Source organism: Cupressus sempervirens, chromosome 8 (assembly GCF_028749045.1).
Source record: "Cupressus sempervirens isolate cs-2001-9-10 chromosome 8, ASM2874904v1, whole genome shotgun sequence".
NCBI lineage: Eukaryota > Viridiplantae > Streptophyta > Pinopsida > Cupressales > Cupressaceae > Cupressus > Cupressus sempervirens.
In genome coordinates, this window is record NC_143125.1 from 157,940,873 (window position 1) to 157,962,665 (window position 21,793).

At 31.5% G+C, this 21,793-nt stretch overlaps 1 pseudogene; it reads left to right on the plus strand.

The window, feature by feature from the left end:
* Positions 1–940: 940 nt before the first annotated feature.
* The window catches only part of LOC149542033 (uncharacterized), an 88,627-nt pseudogene continuing 67,774 nt past the window's right edge, over positions 941–21,793 (plus strand).

Here is a 21,793-nt window from a genome sequence, read left to right on the forward strand (position 1 = left end):
GAAAAGATAGGTCTGATGTGGTATATGGGGTAGAATACATTATGGCCAGAGATGTACACGATGCATATCATGGTGGAGAATATGATTATGTAGATTATATCCTAGCTAAGAGAAAAGAAAATATTATGTTGGGACAAAGAAGAGATATGGGAAATTTCAAATTCTAGCATTATTCATTACTGATGCACTTGATTTTGTACAAGAATGTGGGGTATATTAGCCCAAATTTTATTGATCAAACATCTAATTCAAATGGAGCACTTCTAGTTCAGCTATGGACATGGGTATAGGATAGGTTTTATCACTAGTCTAATTGTGTTTCATTTTTCAATAATTTTAGTTCCGTGATCATGAAAATGCTAGACCCTAGTTTCTTTAGGGGTCCCAAGGTCTTGAAAATTTTATTGAGACCAACCCTCCTCCCTAAGAATAAAATATTAGACTATAATTGTGGAGATATTTTCTTGCTTCCAAACTTTTCCATTATGAGAGTTTATGGTTGTCCCTACCCACCCCATATCCTACCAAAACATATCCCTCCTAGACTAGCCATCATTCAATTCATGTGGTAGTTATAGATGGTAAATAGGGAATATCTAGGGCCTAAATTACATATGGGTACTTTTCAATTGGAAAAGAATCCTTAGATTGAATTCATTCTTTCCTTTGCCATTTTAATCTATCCACTACCCCTTATCAGATGTATGACCTAGAGGACTATATGAAGGATACCTTAAAAGAAATCAGGGGATAAATATTGCCAAATACTAGAGCTTCTCCTCAAGTGGACCTAATTATCAATATTGCAGCTGAGGGGGAAGTTGTAGATAAGCTAGCAAAATTTGATGATATTTTGAGAGTAGAGAATGAGATGAAAAGAGTAGATCCAAATTTTAAGGGTTTATAGTTAGATGTCTCTTATACACGTAGAATAAGAAAGATGGTAGAGGACTATGCAAAAATCATGGCACAAATTCCTACATGGCTAATTGGAGAGGAAGAAAGGTTGAACCTTGATAGCCCAAAGCTAGATGTAACCTTAGAGCTTGAAGAGGAAGAGCCTGATGAAGCATCATGGGTTACCAAGGGTAACAAAAGGAATAAAGTGGCCAGTATACCTAGAAAGGTAAAGCAAAAGACACTTCAACTCATGCCTAGAAGACATTAGTATTTTGTTGATTTGAGGCAAAGCTAAATACAAGATAGGGTAAATGTAGTAGAGGATTCTCTAACTAACCTTGAGTTGGCAACAACTAGATTAGATGATACAATTATCCAAGAACAATAGTTCATGGAAGATGATGAGTTCGTTAAATATACTGAGTTTAAAAATGTCCTCTACAAATTGAAGCAGAGTGAACTAGTCCTGAAGCTAAAACCAGGAGAAACTAAAGAGAAAATACAAGAACTAGTGGAGAAGATTCATGCTTATAACCTAGAGAGTGAGGTGATGACTCTTGCAGAGGTAACAGACTTAGTCCAAAGAAGTTGCATGCTCTTAGTACTAGGATGGGATCTAGAATAATCTTTTATGCTTGACTAGATAAGGAGGCAAAAGAACTCCATCTCTTATGACACTTTTAGAGCTAGTGGTTTATAGAGGGAATTAGGCTTCAAGATTGATTCAAAATCCTTAGCAGTGTGGAGCATGGATTTTGAGACTAATAAGCCAAGGTTGATGGATATCCAAAATACTACTAAATGTAATATGATAGTATGGACTCTGTAGAGCACATCTAGTGTATAAATATCCAAGGCCATGAAGAATTTCTCCTTCATGAATGAAGTCAAGGTAGAGGAGATAGAGACAAAATTGGCAAGGACATTTCATGATTACATAAATGTGAGAAAGCTCTATAAAGAGGAGCTAAAGTTTAGGGGCTAGAGGTTGCAGTTGCATCCATGAGGGAGCAACTAAATAGTTCAAAGAAAAATAGGTTGTAGGGAAGAGATGAACAACCAACAATGGTCACAAGAAAAATGTTTACTCAAAATATAGAGCTGGAGAAAGAGGAAGTTGAGCCAAGAAGGATGACCATTGATGCTTAATGTATATAGCAAGGTGGTTAAGTGAGGGTAATTGTATTGATAGGCATGATAGGTGATAGGATAGAGACTCTAAAGAAAATTTCTCAAAAAGCTCATGCCATTTATATTTCTTTACAAGATGTTGACAATGTTTATAATGAAGCACTTCCATAACTATCACCCACTTTTAGTCTATGGAGGTGATATATATAGTTCTTAGAGAAGCTAATCATGTTAATGGAAAAGAAGCCAAAACTACTAGATAAGATCATCACAGTTAAAGGGGGCTTGGAAATAGTAAAAGAATTAATAGGCTTCTTTACTGGTAAGTTATAGATGATACAAGGTAAAATGAAAATCTTCTCATAAGAGATTGAGCCCTGTATCCAACCAATTTTGGATATTCATAGTAAACTGAAAGACTAGAAAGAATGGTCAGATTATTTTAGTTCAATACTAACACAAGAAGTAACAACATTAGTTTTTGAGGATGATAGTGATGTTTCTCTTAACAATTTAATTGATTAATTTTTTAAATTTTAAATAGACTAAAGAAATGTTCAATAGAATCAAAGGCCATTACAGATGTGATGTGGAATACAGTAGTAAGAGACTTATATGAAGTTAGACTCACTTAATGGCCCACCAAAAGGGAAATATATTTATGGGAAGCGGTTGGAGAGATCAAGGCTATGTCAGCAGGGAGTAGTTAAAGAGCTACAACAAGATGGCAGAAGAGAAAAGGTGAAGAAAAAGGCAAGGAAAGTGACAAGTTTTTAAAAGTATAAACAAAATTATGTTTAAGACACCTATATAAATTTCCACTTACTAGTTATACAACTGTTTCACAATTTTGTTTGAATACAAAAAATATTTTGTAAAATAGGAATATCAAAAAGTATCTTTGTATTTACTTTCAAACCAAATTTTGACATGTGTCTTCCCATCTAAATCTTGTTGCAATCATTTATTATAAAAGGATATCCAAGATGTGAAGTAAGGATCTAAGTCTTGTAGAATTTATTATTATGCTATGTGAAATCGGTCCAAGTTTTGTGTCAATTGTATGTTGTATTCAATTTTGCAAATCTAAGAATGTTATGAATATTGAATAATAGGTTTTGTCATATCTTGAGTTATATTTCGAGTTTCATACCATTAATATATGGTTTCAAGTAAAATTAATACAAATGAAAGTTTTGTATATGTATGTCTTTGATTTTTGTCTCCATATTCATGTATCTATTATTTTGAGTTTGAAATGAGCAAGGTTCTTTCAGTTTAATGCAACTTGGAAGAGTTGTATGTCTTTTCATTGATTGTCTTTAATTCAAGAGTAAAGTAAATGCTCTCATGAATTGATAGGTTTCTAGGCATATAGGAGTGATAATTTTAATTGTAAGACAATTAAATAGGTCTAGGGTTACTAGTTTGACTTTGTATAACAATGGATAAGGCATTGATCATTAATAGATATTCATATTGATATGGTCATTTGGTTGCACAATACACGTATAAATCAAAATCAATTTTCCATTTATGTAATAAAGAACTAAATTTCTAGTCATTCCCTTGTTGTAATAGCTTTCTTGGAGTTGAGTTGGCTGCTATAATAGATAAGTTGATTACACTATCAACAAGATTATTGATCATTTATCTGTTATAAGAAATAGATCTAAATGAAATAATATTCATGAGAAAATATTGAATAAAATCAAAGAATAATTCATCTAAATCCCTAGGTGAACCTATCCTATCTTATGCATCCGATACAAGGTTTCTACAACCTGTCATTTCAGAACACCAACATGTGGATGTGAGCCCAAAATATGAGCACAAGCATTTGGAGATGAAAGGATTAACACATATCCTACATATTTCAAGAGATTTTCAAGGGAAATAGATTAGGTTAATCCATAGCTGAGCTTATGACATGCATTTTTTGTTGGATCAACATATTCAGATCACCAAGAAGATGATTCATAAAATCATAGGGTTGTCAATCCTGAACAAGGAAAAGGCCACCAAAACCCTAGGTCAAGTAGAACTAATAAAGAGAAATCTTACCAACTGGGATGGCAAAGGAATGAAGATAAATAGAGTAATTGACATGGGCATAAAATTTGGTATTCATGTTATTATCCAAAAGATCTATAGATCAAGAAAATTGAACAATGTTCTATGTGAAGTTGTTAACCTAACATTCAAATTTGTGACTAACAACTTATCTTTTGACCTTGCCAAGCTACAACTCAATCAGCTCAGCAAAAATAGGGAAAACATTAAGCCATCAAAGAATAATCCATATAAGTTTGGATCTTTGTTGACTTATTTATTCTTTTATGTAAAAAAGTTCTTTCCTTCCAAAAGAACTATGGTGTGGAAGAAGAATACACTAGTTTTGTATCAAATCAATGAGTTCATAGTAGAGATGGGTGATAATTTTGAAAGCATTATGGAAGCCTACTTTGAAACTTTCAAGGAGAAAATGTTGACTGGATATAGGATTCCAAAGAAGTTAGTGGAAGATTATGAGAAAGATATTTATTTTCTAGTGGATTGTTTCAAAGTGCACATCCAGGTAGTAAGGCCTAGAGTGGTATGGGTTAAGTCTCTTGGTTATAAGGTTAATATAGATGACACTAGAGACAAAATTAAGGATTTTGTGAATGAGCCAATAGACCCCAAGGAACCATACTTTGGTACCTATGAGGAAGCTAGGGCTAGGGTCTCATTGGAGATCAAACTTCCTCAGGCTATGAAGGGAGCAAGAAATAAAGTTGAAAAGATTTTGAAAGAAACCAAGAAGTCTAGATATCTTATTTTGTTGATAGATAGAAAACGAAATGACATTAAGGAAGAGGAAGAGGCAAAGGAACCTATACATATGAAGAAGAATCTGTGGAGGAACCACCCAAGAAGAAAGGGAAGGTTATCATAAGCAAACCTACAAAGTCATCCCTTGTTGTATTCACTAGTAGATCAACAAAGTCTAGGAAGAAGCTTAAATTAGGTGATGATGATGATGAAGAAGTTTAGCAAATAAAATTCATGAGATCAACTCTCACCTTTGAAAAAAGATTGAAAAGAACTAAAGATGGTGGAGCTATGTCTACTTTTTTAGAAATATGAAACAAGGACCAAGGTAGAATAGAAACAAGTTGAAGAAGCCCTAGTAGGTCAGATGAAAAATGGAAGTATTCTCCAGAGGAACTGTTAAAGCAAGTTCTTGATATCCTACTATAGTTAGTAACACATCATTGGAAAATGCATTAAATGTTGTTAGAGAAATTAGAGAAAAAACTCTCAAACAACTTATGTTGAGTCTCTTTGATATAGAAGTGAAGGAATGATTGAAGGAGAATGAAATAGAACTGACCCCTAGATTCAATGCATTCTTGATCCTATCAAAAAAAATTGAACCAATTGTGTAGTCTAACACAATTGCATTGAATAACATCTATGGTCTAAACAATCCTACTAAGGAGAATGTGCAAATAGATGATTAAGTAAATGTTGATAAAGATGATGAGGAAATAAATGATGATATTGATAATGTAAAAAGAGATGATGTAGAAAATGAAGAAGATCAAGTAGTAGCAGGAAGTGATCTTCCTAAAATTTAGAGTATTGAAGACTTAGATCCTAAAAAGATAGCAGTAGAGGTAATGGCCTCCCTTCCTCTCTCTTTGGGAAAAGCCTTAATGCAAACCAGCTCAGACAAGGCTACTATCAAGTTAGTTGAGGTAAACACTACTTCATCAAGCACCCAGTTAACTAGTTGATCAATATTACCAAGTATAATGATGAGTAAAGTTTCCATCACTTCATCTATTGGGAAACATGCCCAAATCATCTTAGCATCAGTGTCATAGCCAAAATTAGTAAGTTTTCTTATTATATATGTTGTTGATATTATTTCTACTATTGTTTCTTTACTGAGTAAATCCATAGTGTGTGCAATGACAGTTGACATCAAGCCTCAACTAAGCACTCAAGTTTTCAAGAAAGACAAGGAAATTATTCTGTTAGTTATTCATAAGCAAAATGGTAAAGATGTGGAAGCCTCTACTAAAGAAATTTATATAGAGGAGGAAATTGTAATACCAGATTGGGATCTTTCTAATTTGACTCCTAATCAAATAGATACCATTAGTGAGCTATGGAAGAAGAGAGAAAAGAAGAAAAATCTTAGAAAGGAGAAGAAAAAAAGAATCAAGTACTTATAGACATCAAGAATATATTTGTTGATGCACTAAATATTGAGGTTGATGATTAAAAAAAAAAATTCAATCAACTTGTTGACATTGTTCATAAGTATAATGAGGAAGTGGATGGACAAGACAAACTTCTATAGAGGGTAGAAATGAAGTTTGAGAAGAAAGTTTTGGAGAAGGTAGTTCAAATAATTTCTATCAACAAAGTGGAGTTGCCCACCATTCTTGCTACATTTAAAAATTCTATAAATAATGTTGTTTCCTTATTTTTAAAATTGAGTGATACATCAAACTTCACATAGGAAATAAAGGATAAATTTTCTAAGATATATGTCGACATTAAGGCAAGTGTACATCAATTGTGACTTGATCCTAGCTACAGTTCTACATATTTTGTAAAGATCTAATATCTAATAGATCTTTAGGAAAAAATATTAAGGCAAGAAGCTAGGATAAGGGCCACACTAATAGAAATAAAGGTCATGATATTTCCCAACATGGATGCAATACAAAAACATATTGCACATGCAAAAACCATTGATCTATTATAAAAATTTCTTTATAGCTGATCGCGTGATGGAATTATCAACAAAGGTGGAGATAGCCTTGCATGCATCAAAATTTTTGCAAGAGAATTGAGACAAGTCAATGTCCATAATTTTGAAGGTACATAGTGATTTCCTTTCACATTTTAGTGTTACCTTGTAGTTATGTATTTTTTTGGCATTGGTGGCGAAAAAGGGGAATATAAAATGTATATCATATGCAAAGGGGAATATATATATTTACAAAGAAGAAAGATTTATATACAAAGAAGAAAATATGTTTACAAAAACAATTTTGAAAAATAAAAAATAGATTCAAAGGTTATCGAGTAGCAGCAGTAGACAATAGACAAAACTGAGTTACAGACCTAACATGTTGATAGGGGGAGCTTTAACTTGAGTTTTGAGTATTTAGATTTTGGTATGATAAGTGTTTTTGTCGCAAATGCCAAAGGGGGAGATTGTTGACCTGATTGTCAAATCATTTGTCTATTAGTGACTTAACACTTAATCAATTGGTTACATTGCCACCAAGCTGTATAGTTGCTATTGATCTTATCATACTGCTAGTAGCATTAACCAAGTGTTTTAGTTGCTATCAAGCCAATTAGTCTGATTGCATTTCATGTCAAGCTTCATAATGTGTATAAAGCATTTGAGACATGATGTAGTATTAACCAAGCTATGTAGTATCTACCAAGCTAGTAGTGTTAACAAAGTAAATAAAGGTAGTGTTGGCCAAGCCATTTAGTATTCACTAAGTCATCCAGTGCTGACTAATTTTTTGTTACCCCAAGTAATCAATATGGATTGGGAATCTACATCAACCAAGTGCCATATTTTTTCAATTGTTGTAAGTGTTTTCGAGTAACACATCATCCGCATGGTCTTCAGAACCCAAGTTATAGTAGTGAGCCAAATTTCTAAAGATTGTTTGAATTTGGTATTGTAGTCAACTCTAGAAACTAATTTATTGGATTGGTATATGCATAATATATCTTTTAATATCCAATGGGAATATAATATGGAAGTGAATCGAGTAAGCAACATAAATGAGAATTAAGAAGGCTACAAGAAGTATATGAAAAAGTAGAGTCTTATCTATCATAGTCAGATGATCATTTTATTTCAAAGGAATCTCATTTGCAAAGTCAACTTGTAGTTCAATGATTAGCCACTAGTTCATCCTAATAGATGCATCATCCAAATCCTTTAACTAGGTGGACTTAACAGTCTTTAAAAAATCTCCTAATAGAGTGCATACTTCATTCTATGTTGTAAATCCTTTCACAAGGTGGGCCTAACATACCTTATTGCTTCTAATAAGACAAATCATTAGAAGTGATCAATTATAAGCTTTAACACGATAAGTTTGTACTATAGTAATAAAGCTTGTGGGTATCACCCCCACCCTAGTTTTACTTTCTATTTGGAAGGTATTACGGTTACCAAATATTGTGTCAAGTGTTATGAAATTTTTATTGCTTTCAGTATTTCATGCATGTAATTAGATCAAATTATATGGTGAATTCTTAATTGGTGAATTAAAGTATAAGTTTTATTGGTTTTTGATTCATCCCCCCCCCCCCCCCCCCTGCCCCTCTTAGTCATCCAATTTATAATAGATTTCAAACACTAAGGCTTGAGGGTCAATGAATCTTATCAAATCCAGCCTACCCTCTAAGTGACTTTGGGAAGAAATACCACCAATCTATTTAGAATCATGCATAGTAGTATTAAAATCACCCATGGTAAGCCATAGACCATGAATGTAAGAGGTTATAAGAGAAGATAGTCTATCCTAGAACACCATCCTTTCCACATTGAACTTGAAGATATAAACATTTGATTAAAACCAAGAGAATTTATTTATGAAATGGAGAAAGTGAATACATAGAAGGCTATTTTTAGACAAGATGATCTCATCTTGAACTATCATCTCATTCCAAAAGAAAAAAACTCCTCTAGGTGCTTATTTAAAACCACATCCCTACACTTTACTATTTTTAAATAGAAAAATCATTTCAAGATTTTCTCTAGTTATTTTATTTTCTTGGACTAGAAGAATCTCTAGTTTATGGTCTCAGACAAAATTTCTAAGAATTTATTTCTTATGAGGAGAATTCAGTCCTCTTGTGTTCCATGACATGATCTTAATTTGGAACCTTTTGAGAAACTCTCTTGAATGGTCAATTATTTTCCATCCAGAATATCTTCTTTACTAGCCATCTCTCTTGAATATTTATTACTCTTCCTACCCTTCTTAGGTTTATTACCACCCATATCTAGCTTTGGTTTAGACTTTGAGACCATATTGAAGAACTCATTAGAAGATGGGAGTTTATTCTTACTCCTATTCATTGCAAAGCCTAATTGTCTTACCTCTTCATCTTCTAGATCTTCTACAAAGACTTCCTCTGGTCTAAAACATTTTGATTCCCCTTCTACTTTAGGATGCAACCCTATGAATAAAGCTACCAATGTAGGACCAACTATCCTTAGGTCCCTTTTCCCCTCTTCCAATTTGGGTCTTGAAGATACCATTGTGACTTGCTAGAAAGAAGCCTCTTTTCCAGCCATCTTTTGGGCTTCTACCAATGCTTGAATATGAACCTTTTGATCAGCCAACATTTTCTCTATCCAAGTAAATTTAGAGAGAAGGATAGAGAATGGAAGAGGTGAGCGTGAAGGGGTTCCCTAAAGAGACACTTTCTTCCTATTATTTGGGTAATTTTTTACTGAATGCCATGTTCTATTACTAGAAAAATAAGAGAAAGGGAGAGATTTAAACTCTACTTTATGCTTTAAAATACCTTTTTTTGAGTTAGTCTCTATAACTGATGGGAGATTATTGAATTTACTTATGTTCACATAAAGCCTAGCACATTAAAGTCTTGATTTTGCTAAGGTGCTCAAGTAAACAAAAATGAGTTTCCAAAAGTAGCTCACTAACCCATTTAGAACCTCCAATTTCAAAAATTCCAATGGAAGGCTAGGAAACCTAACCTAGATAGGGATAGCCAAGAAAAAATATTCATCATAGTTATAATCAACCTTGTTAGAAAAATCAAAATATAGAAAACCACTAAGAATAGTGGTAATATCTACATGACATTCTAGATGCCACTTTCTCTTTATAAAGTTGCAAATAGATTCAATATTAGGTTAGGGACTAAGAAACTTCCCTATGAGGGTCAACATCATTGATGTGATAGATTTATCAAGGATAGGGTTAGGGGAAAAATGTTATATTCTCCATCGTGACATGTCACCTTGATCTGAGGAAAAGCCTTTTGAATCCTCAAAAAAGACTACCCACTTCTTAGGAATGTCAACCACGAAATTGTGAACATTCGACACCACTTCTTTCCCTCCTTTTTCCTTCAAAATACTATGGGGAGTTGGAACAAAGGGTGAACCTTTCAACACTAATTTTGTGAGAGAAATCACTAGATTAGAGAGGGAAGAAGCCACCTTTTCCTTGGGCATGGAAGATGGTCTCCCACCTAGGTCCCCTAATTTATCCAAATAGACATCTTCTTCCAAATAATCTGCAAAAAAACTAGTTGGAAACCCCTAATATCCATTCCTACTCATATTTGAAGCTTTCAAAATTAAAAACTTTTCCCCTATAGAGCTTATCATCAATAGATCATAAAAGGAGACCTTTTTCTTTTATGACTATATTTTTATAATTAAATTGTTAGGATGACACAAGTCATGTATTATTAGCTAAGGGTTCAAGTTTTATTATAGGAGTTATATATAGGTTCTTCTAGTAGTATTGATTTGTATGGGAGACTAAAGATTCTAATAGGTTCAATTTACTAGATAATAATATTGGATTCTATATTTGGTGGTTGTAGCCAAGGATTTGGTGAACCATGTTAAATATTTATATTTTCTATTCCTTTAATATGTACTTTATTTCTTTTGTGATATTGTCTATATTTGTATGTAACTATTATTTTATGTCCAAGTAATCCTAACAATTGGTATATGAACCAAGTTGCTTTAGTTATTCTTTCTAGGAAGGTCACATGGTTGAGTAGGAGTCTCAAATTTGGGTGAGAGTAGTGAAATATGATGGTAAGTTGAAGGTTGAGAAGAACAATAAGATCTTTCATTTATGGAAAATAAAAAAGTGAAGATTATCCTTATCAAAAGGATTTATGCTGGCCATTGGGAGGAAAATCTAGGAGATAAAAAATATGTCAGAAGAGGATTGAGAATTTTTAGATAGAAAGACTCTTCAAACTATTTTTATGGCATAACACAATTGGTGACATTTAATATTATAAAAGAGAAGACAACTGAAGAGTTTATTGAAATCTTAACTAAGTTGTATGAGAATCTAGTGACTTTGGACATTGAAGTATTTATCCAGTATGAAGATGGTAGTAGGTGGGTCAATTTTTTACCATTAAAATTAGTATAATATAATTATTGATCAGTTATCTTCTACATATGTCATTTTTTATGAAGAGATTAGGGCTCTCTTGATTTTTTTTTATTTGCCCAAAAATTTGAATGGCTTGGTAATGACTATTAGTAACTATATCTCTAGTTCAAATAAATTAAAATTTAATAATGGTTTTTATATTATTCCAAGTGGAGAAATTAATGGGAAATGCTCAAGGGGATCTACATAAGGTAGTGATTTGAATGCCATACGTAGGGGCAAAATGGCAAAGAGGAAATCATTCTAGAAATAATGGGAAATCAAGAAGAAAATACATAGAAAATAGGTCTCAACGTAGAGGACCAAGAGATTATTGTTACTATGGGAATCCAATTCATAAAAGGAAATATCATTGCTAATTAATAAACCATAAAAGGATACTTTTCTTCTTTCACTAGAAAATTTAGATAATTTCATGGGCTTTATAATCAAGAGCTTCATTACATGCTACACCCCATAGAAGTTACTTTTTTTATTATGTTCAAGGGGATTTTGGGCTAGTTTATTTGGGAGATAATAAACCCTGTCAGATTGTTGGAAAGGGAAGATTTAAGATTAAGTTGCAATATGAGAATGATTTACTACTAAATGAGGTAAGACATGTCCCAGTATGGAATAGTGCTAGAGTAAAATATTATTTTCTATTTCACATGTCTATTTGGTTTACTTGGGAAAACTCATTTATTAAAAGTATCTATTTATTTTGGATATTATTACAAGGAGGATATTGTTGAGTTATATTTTTTACTCAACTACTCCTAAGATATGGTTCAGTCAAATTCAAACATGGGCATGTGTAGGATCATGGTCAACCAAACTATGCCCTTAAGTGGCAGTAAAAATTAGAAAATCAAGGTTATGTCAACTTGACATGCAATTTTCTACTTGTTATTGACTTTATATCAAAAAGTTGAGAGAAAATAATCTCTAGAAAATTGAATCTAGTTTCTAAACTACTAGGACTTATCTCAAAAAAATAAAAATTGATTGGTCAAAATTTTGAATTTAATACAATATTACAAAAAAATTAGAACAAAAATAAGTAGACATATGTCTGACCACCTTAATCAAAATCAAATGATAATATTTTTTAATAATATTTTAGATATAAGTAGTAGACTCATGCCTTGATGTGACACATATTTTTGGGTATTTTTATTTTAAATAAATAATAAATAATTATTTTTTACTTTTGTATTTTTGGAATTAAATAGACTCTCAGGTCTGACCATCTTAAGTAATTTGAAACTCTATAAAATTCAATTTTTCATTTTTTTCCCTTATAGTAGAAGAAACATAGAATGTGATGCATCTTTTGGATTTAAAAAATGTTGTACCATTTGAAAGTTATAGTTGTTTTTCAAGTAGTGTGTTAGTCAACACTTTATATGTAACTTCATTAGAAAATAAGTAATAATTAATTACTAAACTCATAATTTGACAAACCTTACATTTATGAAAAGATAAGAAGATTCTTAAGAAGCCCTTTTCATTTTATCAAATTTTGGAGAAAAAGAAGAAGTTGTCAGCTACATATTTGAAGTAAAAATCACATAAAAATAGGCCAAAAGCACATTTTAAGGATGTTTTTAAAGATGACCACATAGGTTTGGTATCAAAAAATATAGTAGACCTTATAAAGATATTAATTTTTTCCATTTAGTACTAGGGTGGGTGGGGAAAAAGTTGGAATAGATTTTGAAATGGTTTGAGATATTTCAGAACTACAGATTTTTCAGATCGCCACTTTTTGGCACACCATGATCTTGCACATACCCACATCACCCTTCTATATTATAGGTGGATGGTAGGTGGTTGATTCGATGGGGAATGTACTTCCTCGAAATTGAGACACTTATCTCAATCTTATCCAAGCATCCTACTAGTTTTTTTCTATATAAACAGGCTATATCTTTTGCATTTCATCTCTCATATATGACATTTAGAAATATTGATGCTATTATGGCTCTGAGCATTTACATCATAAATCACTCTCATATTATAATTCTATTTATAATTTTTCTTGGTGATTAGTTTATCTATTTTATTAGATTATAATATTTAATTTATTTTAAAAAATTCTAACATGATATTAGAGCATATTTTGAAATATTATATCATTCTAGAGATTTAAGAAAATAATGTATGTTGTTTTCTTGTATTTTTATATGAATTAGAGAATTAGAAAGGATTTATGAGTCCCCCATAATCCCTTTGGCATATATGTTATTTTTCTTAGTATGGTGATTATAACACTTTGCATGCTATGTCTTAGAGTACTTTTGACATCTCCATTTTGTTGAGAAGACACAAGAAAGTAAATATTTACTTTTTTTTCACCAAATTCAAAATTCATTTTCATAAGGTACAAACTTATAGTTGTAATGCAGATCTAAACAACAATGTGCAAACAGAGCATTTTCAAAACAAAAGGACCCCACCATTGCATTTGAAAGGCTCAGGGGATATATTTTGATATTTAAATTGCCCTATTTTGATGTCTTAAGTGCTCTATGGAAAAAAATTTCAAATCCTTGACACACAAATTGAGGCAAAAAACATTTGAAAAAGAGAGTCAAAAAGAGACAAGTTATGTTCAAAGAGCATAGATTGCATTAAGGATCTACCAATAGAGGTTGACCCTATAGAGGGCAGTAACCATCCAAGATATAAGTAGACCCACTTCTCTCCTTGTTTAGTAACATGGAGCACTCCACATTATAAATTCCTTCAAACCCACTCAACCTATGAATATGGCACAAATGTTTTTTTCCAAAATATCACCAACCACTATATCAATTTTGATGTCCATGTGACCATCATAACAAGTAACTTTTATTTTTCTACAATGGTTGTAATCCCATCAAATTTAACATCACATTGTTCTAGTTTCCTCTTCACCATTTTATTTTTTATTTTCTAGTCCAACTTTGAAAGGCCATGAATTGGTCAATTAGACTCCAAATTTGATGCATTTATTTTAGGTTAGAATTGCCTAATTATTTCATTTGTGGAGGTTTTTTGTTTCTTTTTTTAAATAAATTTGAAAAAACTTATAGCTTTTCATGATTATACCTATTTAATCTTGATTTTTCCAACTTTTGAGATTCATTTGAGTTCACATGAATACATTTTGTAGTGATATTTTTTGAAAGTGTATGATTTTTGGTATTTTGACCCTAAAGGAAATCTTAGTATTGACTAGTAGTGTGAAACACTTAGTCATATACAAGGTAGATTTGGTTGGTCAACACTTTCATTGAGCCACAATGAAGGCTAAGCTATAAAAATAAGAAGTGCACAAGTTCAATATGTGCTGAGTAGTTAATAGTCACTGACCATACAATGGTTGCTGAGCTATCCAAAAGGCAACACATGGTATAAGATGATAAATTCAAAGATAAAAAAGTTTAAGCTAAGTGTAGTACATCCCAAGGATCAGTAGAAAGAACCAAATAGGACTAAGTGTTAGATATTATATGTGTCAAGTTAAACAATTTTAGTATATGAGTTTGGAATGACAAAATCTTATGTAAACCATTTTTCAAAGCATGAAATGTGTTGGTTTGATTAAGGAGATAATTACAACTATAAATCTACATCACTGATCCCTATGAAATATGAAGGACCAATAAAAAAATGGAAATATTAAGTGGAAAAAGGGAGAATGTGGAGCATTAATTTCATTCTAGAAACTTCTTAAGGTGGAAATTTAAGTAGGGTTTTATGACAAAATCATGTTGTGAGTTAGAGGAATTTATGTATTCAACGCTAAAGGAGAATTATTGAGTAAAGGTGGCTAACAAGTTGTAGTGAGAAATTATTGCAGATTGGTCATAGTGATGTGATAAGATATTTGAAAGAGAATATCCATTATCAGCAAACAATGCAAACCAAAGGATCAAGGTATTGTTACTTTCTAATCAGTGCATCAGGTCAATCTCTTAATAGAGTGTTACTAATAGGCATATTGTAAAGCTCCTAATAAATAACTCACTTAATTGTGAAGTTCAAATCCTTTTGTAATGGTAGACTTAATGGTCTTGTATACTTTCAATAGATAAGACCCTTCATAGGGCAGATGATCAAAAGTAATCAAATTGTATCCCTAATAGGAACTTTGTTACTAAAGTAGTGATATTTTGTGGGTGTCATCCCTACCACATTTTTACCTTCACCTTGGAGGGTTTCTATATAACCAAATCTTGTGCCATTAGTTGTTTACTTTTTTATGTATTTTACTCATGCTAATAGATGTTAGATCTATTATTACATGGTGTTTCATGATTAAGGCTAATGAGGAGTTGGTTAATTATGTTTATAATGGTTAATGTATAAAGTGGTAAAAATATTGGAGATCTTGATTCATCACCCTCTCAATGTCTCACTTTTTCATTAGATATCCAATAATAGGTATCAGAGCTCAATTCTCTAAGTAGAAAGTCTAACCTCTTGAGAGTCAAAGTTCTTGGAGATGAAATCCTACATACTAGAAAAAGTGATTGAAAATTAGAACCTTGATTTTTAGATTACATTGGAACAAGTTAAGGCTGCAATGAAGGAACTGATAAAATCCTTGAAAAGAAGGAAGGACATGGAAATCAAACAAAATGATACAGAATAGTAAGAAAAATCATTGGGAATTTATGTGATGAAGGTAGATCTAGTGAATTTGATGCAACAATAGAAAATCTATTTTAGAAGAATGACAATCTAAATGAAGAAGTAAGAGAACTAAAGAGAGAATGCGAAATGTACTCTGTAAGGCTATATGAAGTCATGTAACAAAAGAGAAAAGCTAAATATGATAAGGAAATGGATGATAAAGGAAAGATGAAAATGAATAGAAGACTTGAAAGGATCACTCGAGTACAAAGGCTGGCACACAATTAATTTAATATGGTTAATCAATTATTAAGTGTCAATCGTTAAATTTCTAGCAAGGTGGAAGAGATTGAGAACCTAAGATCTTAAAATGATCAATTTGAAATTGAATTGAGAGCTGAAAAATAAATTATTGAAAGAATGAACAGAGCTAGAGAGGCCGTGAGAAAACTTGATGAATAGTTAAAAGTACAAAGAAAACCTCATGATATTGTTGGATTAGGTTATACCAAGTTTATATCATCTACTAAGCAAGGAAAGTCATCAAGGTATTGAGAACAAAGTAATGGGAAATGAAAGAACAAGAAGCCTACATGCTATCATTGTGGAAAACTAGGTCATAAAAAAAATGTTTGTAGGAGAAAACCTAGTAAGTCCAATCCTAAACCTAAATTTAATGGTTATTACTTTAATTGAAAAAACTATGGATACCAAGCTACAGTGGGTAAAAGCACAAACCTATGTCACCCTTTTGTAAAGGAAAAGGCTAAGAAAAGTATAACTATTCAACTTAAATGACATAAAATTGTATTATTATTTTGGATTTGAAAATGAAGGAAACCAATGAAATGTGAAGAAATGGATGAAGTTTAGGATTATAGTTTTTAATAATTTTTTGGAATAAGAATTGATATATTTTCCTAATTTTTGTAGATAATTTTTTAGCTACTAAAAAATGCTAAAAATTAGGGGTCTAGTTCCCACTACAAAACTAGATGGAAATAAAGTTATTTCCCTTTGATCTCAAACTATGTTATAGATAACATATATAGCTAGAACAATCAAAATAAAAATTAGCTTTAGACCTATATTTTCTCTATTAATGATTCAAATTTGAACTCACCTAAAATTGATAGTTTTCATCTCCCACCACATTTTTCAAAAAAAATCTATTCTTACCAAGAGAAAAATTATACATTCTAAAAGAGGACTCTCTCCTAGAATATCATAGAGTTTTTTATTTTTTTAATATGATTTAATATTTTTTCCTTTCTCAAGATCAACTTCTTTTTGAGTGTTAAAATATGTGCTAGTAGAATTTTTTAATTACAATATGCTATATCTAATTAAAACACTATAAACTCTATATGAGAACATTCTTGACTCTGAGATCTATAAAATGGTGTTTATATGTTATTAAAAATAATAATAATAAATAGTAAGAGTTATTGAAACATCACTTTTTTGAAATAATTGTATTTCTTTAGTAATTGGATACAAGCTAGTATAAAACATGCATTTAATAGACATTTCCAATTGGAAAAGTGTGAGACCATATATAACTTAGCTCAAATGAATTTATCTAGATGATATGTTTGGACAAAATTGATTTTTAGATAGCAATACTCAAATTTAATTGTTCTGATAAGTTAGCCTAAAAGGTGACAGAACTTTGTACTTTTACTTGCATAGTAATTTAGATCAAAGGCTCCTAAGACACCAACTACATCGAGATTTGAAGGCTATTGCTATACATGTAAGAACTATGGTCACAAGGCACAAGATTGTAGACCTAATTGAAAACACAATTGGACACCTAAGAGTCAATGCAATGCAACTAGGCAAGGTAAATCAATAAATTAGGATTACAATACTTGGGTCACTTGTCAGTTATGTGGAATTTATGGACATATTGCAAAAAATTATGCAAGAATGCATTTAAATGGAAGATCTAGAAATTGCAATAATTTTGGTTTGGTATGCTTTCATTGTTAGAATTTCAATCACCTAAGTAGAAACTATAGGAACCAAGCACCAATACTCAATGATGAATAGAACAATGGAAAATAAAAATTTAGTGCTAAATAAGTAAAAAGTGAAATGAATCAATCCTACAAGAAGAAATATAAAGCAAGAAATAGTTCAAATGAAGCTATTGTAATCAGCTAATCCAATGGATCAAGTGATTCTAGCACCACAAACTGACATAAAGAAGTAAGCATGAAACTATATTTTAAATTGACAAATTATACATCAGTTCCTATGACTGAAAGCACAAAATTCCAAATGAGCACAAGATTAGAAGCATAAGGATAGATTTGTAGTATCAACTGTGTGAATGTGTTTAGATATCGAGTGTCAGTATTGAAGATTAAATAATGTTAAGAAGCTAAGTAAATTGTTTAACAATGATTGTGTCATGGTTTTGGAAAAATTATAATTGAAGTGTAACTATCTATTTTTGTAGTAATGACCAAGACAACCTATATTTTACCTACTTTGGGTATGAAACATTAATGAGGCCCTAAAATTGTATCTTTGACCTATATAGTGAATTTTATCCTTCATTTTGGTCGCATCACATTCAAATTGTCAACATAGAATTTAGATTGAGCTATTTGTGTCAATGGTTGAGTGACTTTATGAAGATCTTAGCACGTGTGCCATTGGTATTAGAAACATATTTGTGAGAATTTTTTTAGTAGTTGAGTGAAGCAAAATTTTGTCAGGTTAAATCCTACAAGAGATTATGGCATCTAGTTTGTTAGCTCTAGAGATTAAGATGGAAACAAAGAAAAAATATGATAGTAATCTTGAATTGGTTGGAAATAAAGTGTGTAAACCACCAAAATTCAAGACATATCTTGAGATTTTCAAAAAAAGAAATTCTTCTAGAGCCCTATTCTTGATCTTGCCAAGACTTATTTTGATCCATGATGTCTCATCATGCTACATGTGTAAGATTAGAGAGGTTCAAGATTTTGAATTAAGAAATGCATATGAGAAAATATGTGTACATGAGATATTGAAGGATGAAGACAGTCATATTGTTGAGAAAGAGATCACACATGCCTTGAATTTTTCAAGGGTTTACAAGATTTGAAGGTTGTGTTGAGTTGAGTTCATGATATGAATTTATGGTTGGAAGGAGAACCAATTGAGATCATGATGAAGATAATTCATTGAGTCATTGGCTACCCTATTATGGATAAGATTTTTAAAAAAATTGATGCCAAAGAAATGAAGTTTTTAGGAATAATACATTGGCAGTATGGAAAAAATGTAGGATGACAATTTCAATTATCAAAGATGCAGAAATTGAGTTTGTTGTTAGGGATATTGTACATAATCTCTATCAATATAGCTAATTGGATAATGTTCCATGTGTGGCTATGGATGTTTCATGGAAAATAGTTAAGGAGGATTACTGTTATGCTCTTTACGAGTTACAATTGAAGTAGTTAGTTGAGAACCTGGAGAGAAACATGACGAAAAAGAATAGTATGTGTAAATTCAGTTCTCTACTTTTTTGTATTTTATTTTACATTCAAAATTGCTTCCCCACAATAGGAAATATTATCTAGAACAAAAAGAAACTAGTCACACAATATATAAATAAGTTTATGAATCAATTAGGTGATAACTTTGAAAATTTCATGGATGGATATTTTGAGGAGTTTAAATAGAAGATAAAGAATAGGACAAAGATCCTTAAAATATCTAGTGGATATATATTATGATGATATTTTTTTTCTAGTTGAAAAAGACATAATATATATTCAAGAAGTCATCCCTAAAATTGTATGGTTAAGACCATTGACATATGAAATTAACAATGATGAGGCTATTGCATCTATTACATCTTTTCTTGTTGAGCCTATTGACAAAGATGTTGAGTGATTTGGAAAATGTGAGATAACAAAAGTAAATATCACAGTACAGATTAATGCTCCTAAGATAAATAAGAAGAAAATAGATATGATGGAGAGTACTTGGAGAAGATGCAGAACAAGAAATACTATTACACATCACTAAGGCAAAATGTGAAGATATTTCAAGTGATGAAGAGTAAGGAAATGAAGAAGAAGAGGTGGAAGGAAAAGGAAAATAAATAGTGTCTTCCAAGAAATAGGGAAGAAAAAGAACAAAGAAGGCCACAAAGTATTTACCTACAACACACAGAGTTATAACACAAAGGGCAAGGGCATCTACTATGAGCCCCAAATAGGAATGTCTAAAGTTACTAAGCCTACTCAAGGAAAGAAGTTAACAAAGAGGAAATGTACCATAAAAGATGGCGAGTCATGAAAACACATAAAGAGGAAGACGAGAAAGGTCATAATTCCAAAAGATGATGATGAAGAAGAAGAAAGGACAAAGTCAAAAGATTGATGAATTTTTTGAGAATATTAGGGGAAGCGCAGGTATGGTAAGATTTAAACTTGTATATAAAGTATGATAAGTTGGATATAATAGATAAGGCCAAGGTTGAAGAATAAGTTCTTGATATGATCAAAAATTTCAATTATACACCATTAGAATTAGGCATCTTGTTATCTTATGAACTATATGAGAAAGTAGATGAGATATGGTAGTATGCACTGAAGACTGACACACAAATCAAAGAAGGAACACTTGCCAATAGTGTGTCTATCCTAACTAGGAAATACATTTCAAAAGCTATGAGTGAGTATGATAATAAATTTATTCCAAAGAAAAGAAAATTCTTTGTTTTGAAAAGTAAAATAGAAATCATGTAGTGGAAGAGAGTAAAATCACATGGAACAAAATATCTACACTAATAATAGATGATGAGCAGAAAGATCAAGATGAGAAAGGCAAGCTTGAAAAGGTAGAGTTAAATAATACGATGGATATCAATGATGATCCAATAGACACAATCAATTTGGTTAAATAAAATTAAGGATAAACTAACATAGTTGTAATTAAGGATGAACAATAGGTTAGCTCAACAAAGTATATGAAAAAAGAGGAAAATGTCATGGTTGAGCCTAAAAGAAGCATAAAGTTCATGTGTTGACCAAGCAAGAGAAGAAGGAGAAAGCATCAACATCCAAGCCTGCTCATGAAATTTTGTTGAATCCAAATCTTGTTTTAGAACAAGTCAAATACTATCCAAATATTGATGTACAGGTGAACACACAATAGGTAAATTCAACACCTATCATCCCTACTATTTCACTTAGTCCAAATGATATTCAAGGTGATGTAATGATATTCAAGTGAGTAAAAAAATTTAGTTGACTAATGAGGGTGATAACACCCAAGGGAAAGAACTTAAGGGTGATGTCAAAGATGACAACAATAACAAAGATGGTGAGAAAGATAGAAATAGTCAAGATGAAAAATAAGATCAATCTGCTACTATTGAAAGACCAATTGCCTCAAGAATTATGCATAAGGGAGAAAAATAGGCTAGAAAATAGAACTCCCCTAGTGAACTTAAAATTGATGATGACAAGGACAAGAAAAAAAAAAAAAAAAACTAGTAGAATAGGAGAGATAGCCTAGGGTGAAAAAGTTATATTATGAGCCTAAGAAGGACAAGGAGACACACAGGATGAATCTAGAAGTGCCCACATAAGGAAAACAAGAAATAATGTCAAGTTCCATCACTCTAGATTCTAAAGTAAAGAAATTAAAAAGAATGATGCAGTAGGCTCCATAGACAATGAGGGGTAAACCAATTACTCTTGATGAAGACATTGTGATTCCTCATTGTGACTCATCTAATCTAAATGTTGAGAAAATTATGAAACTTAGTGATTTCTAGATAGAAAGGTTGAGTAGGCGGAGATGAGGAAAGAGCATCAAAGACAAGTACTATATGATATTAAGGATATATTTCTTGACACTGTTGTTGTAGATAAATTAGATGAAGAGACCCCCATCATTGAACAACTAATTAAGATTTT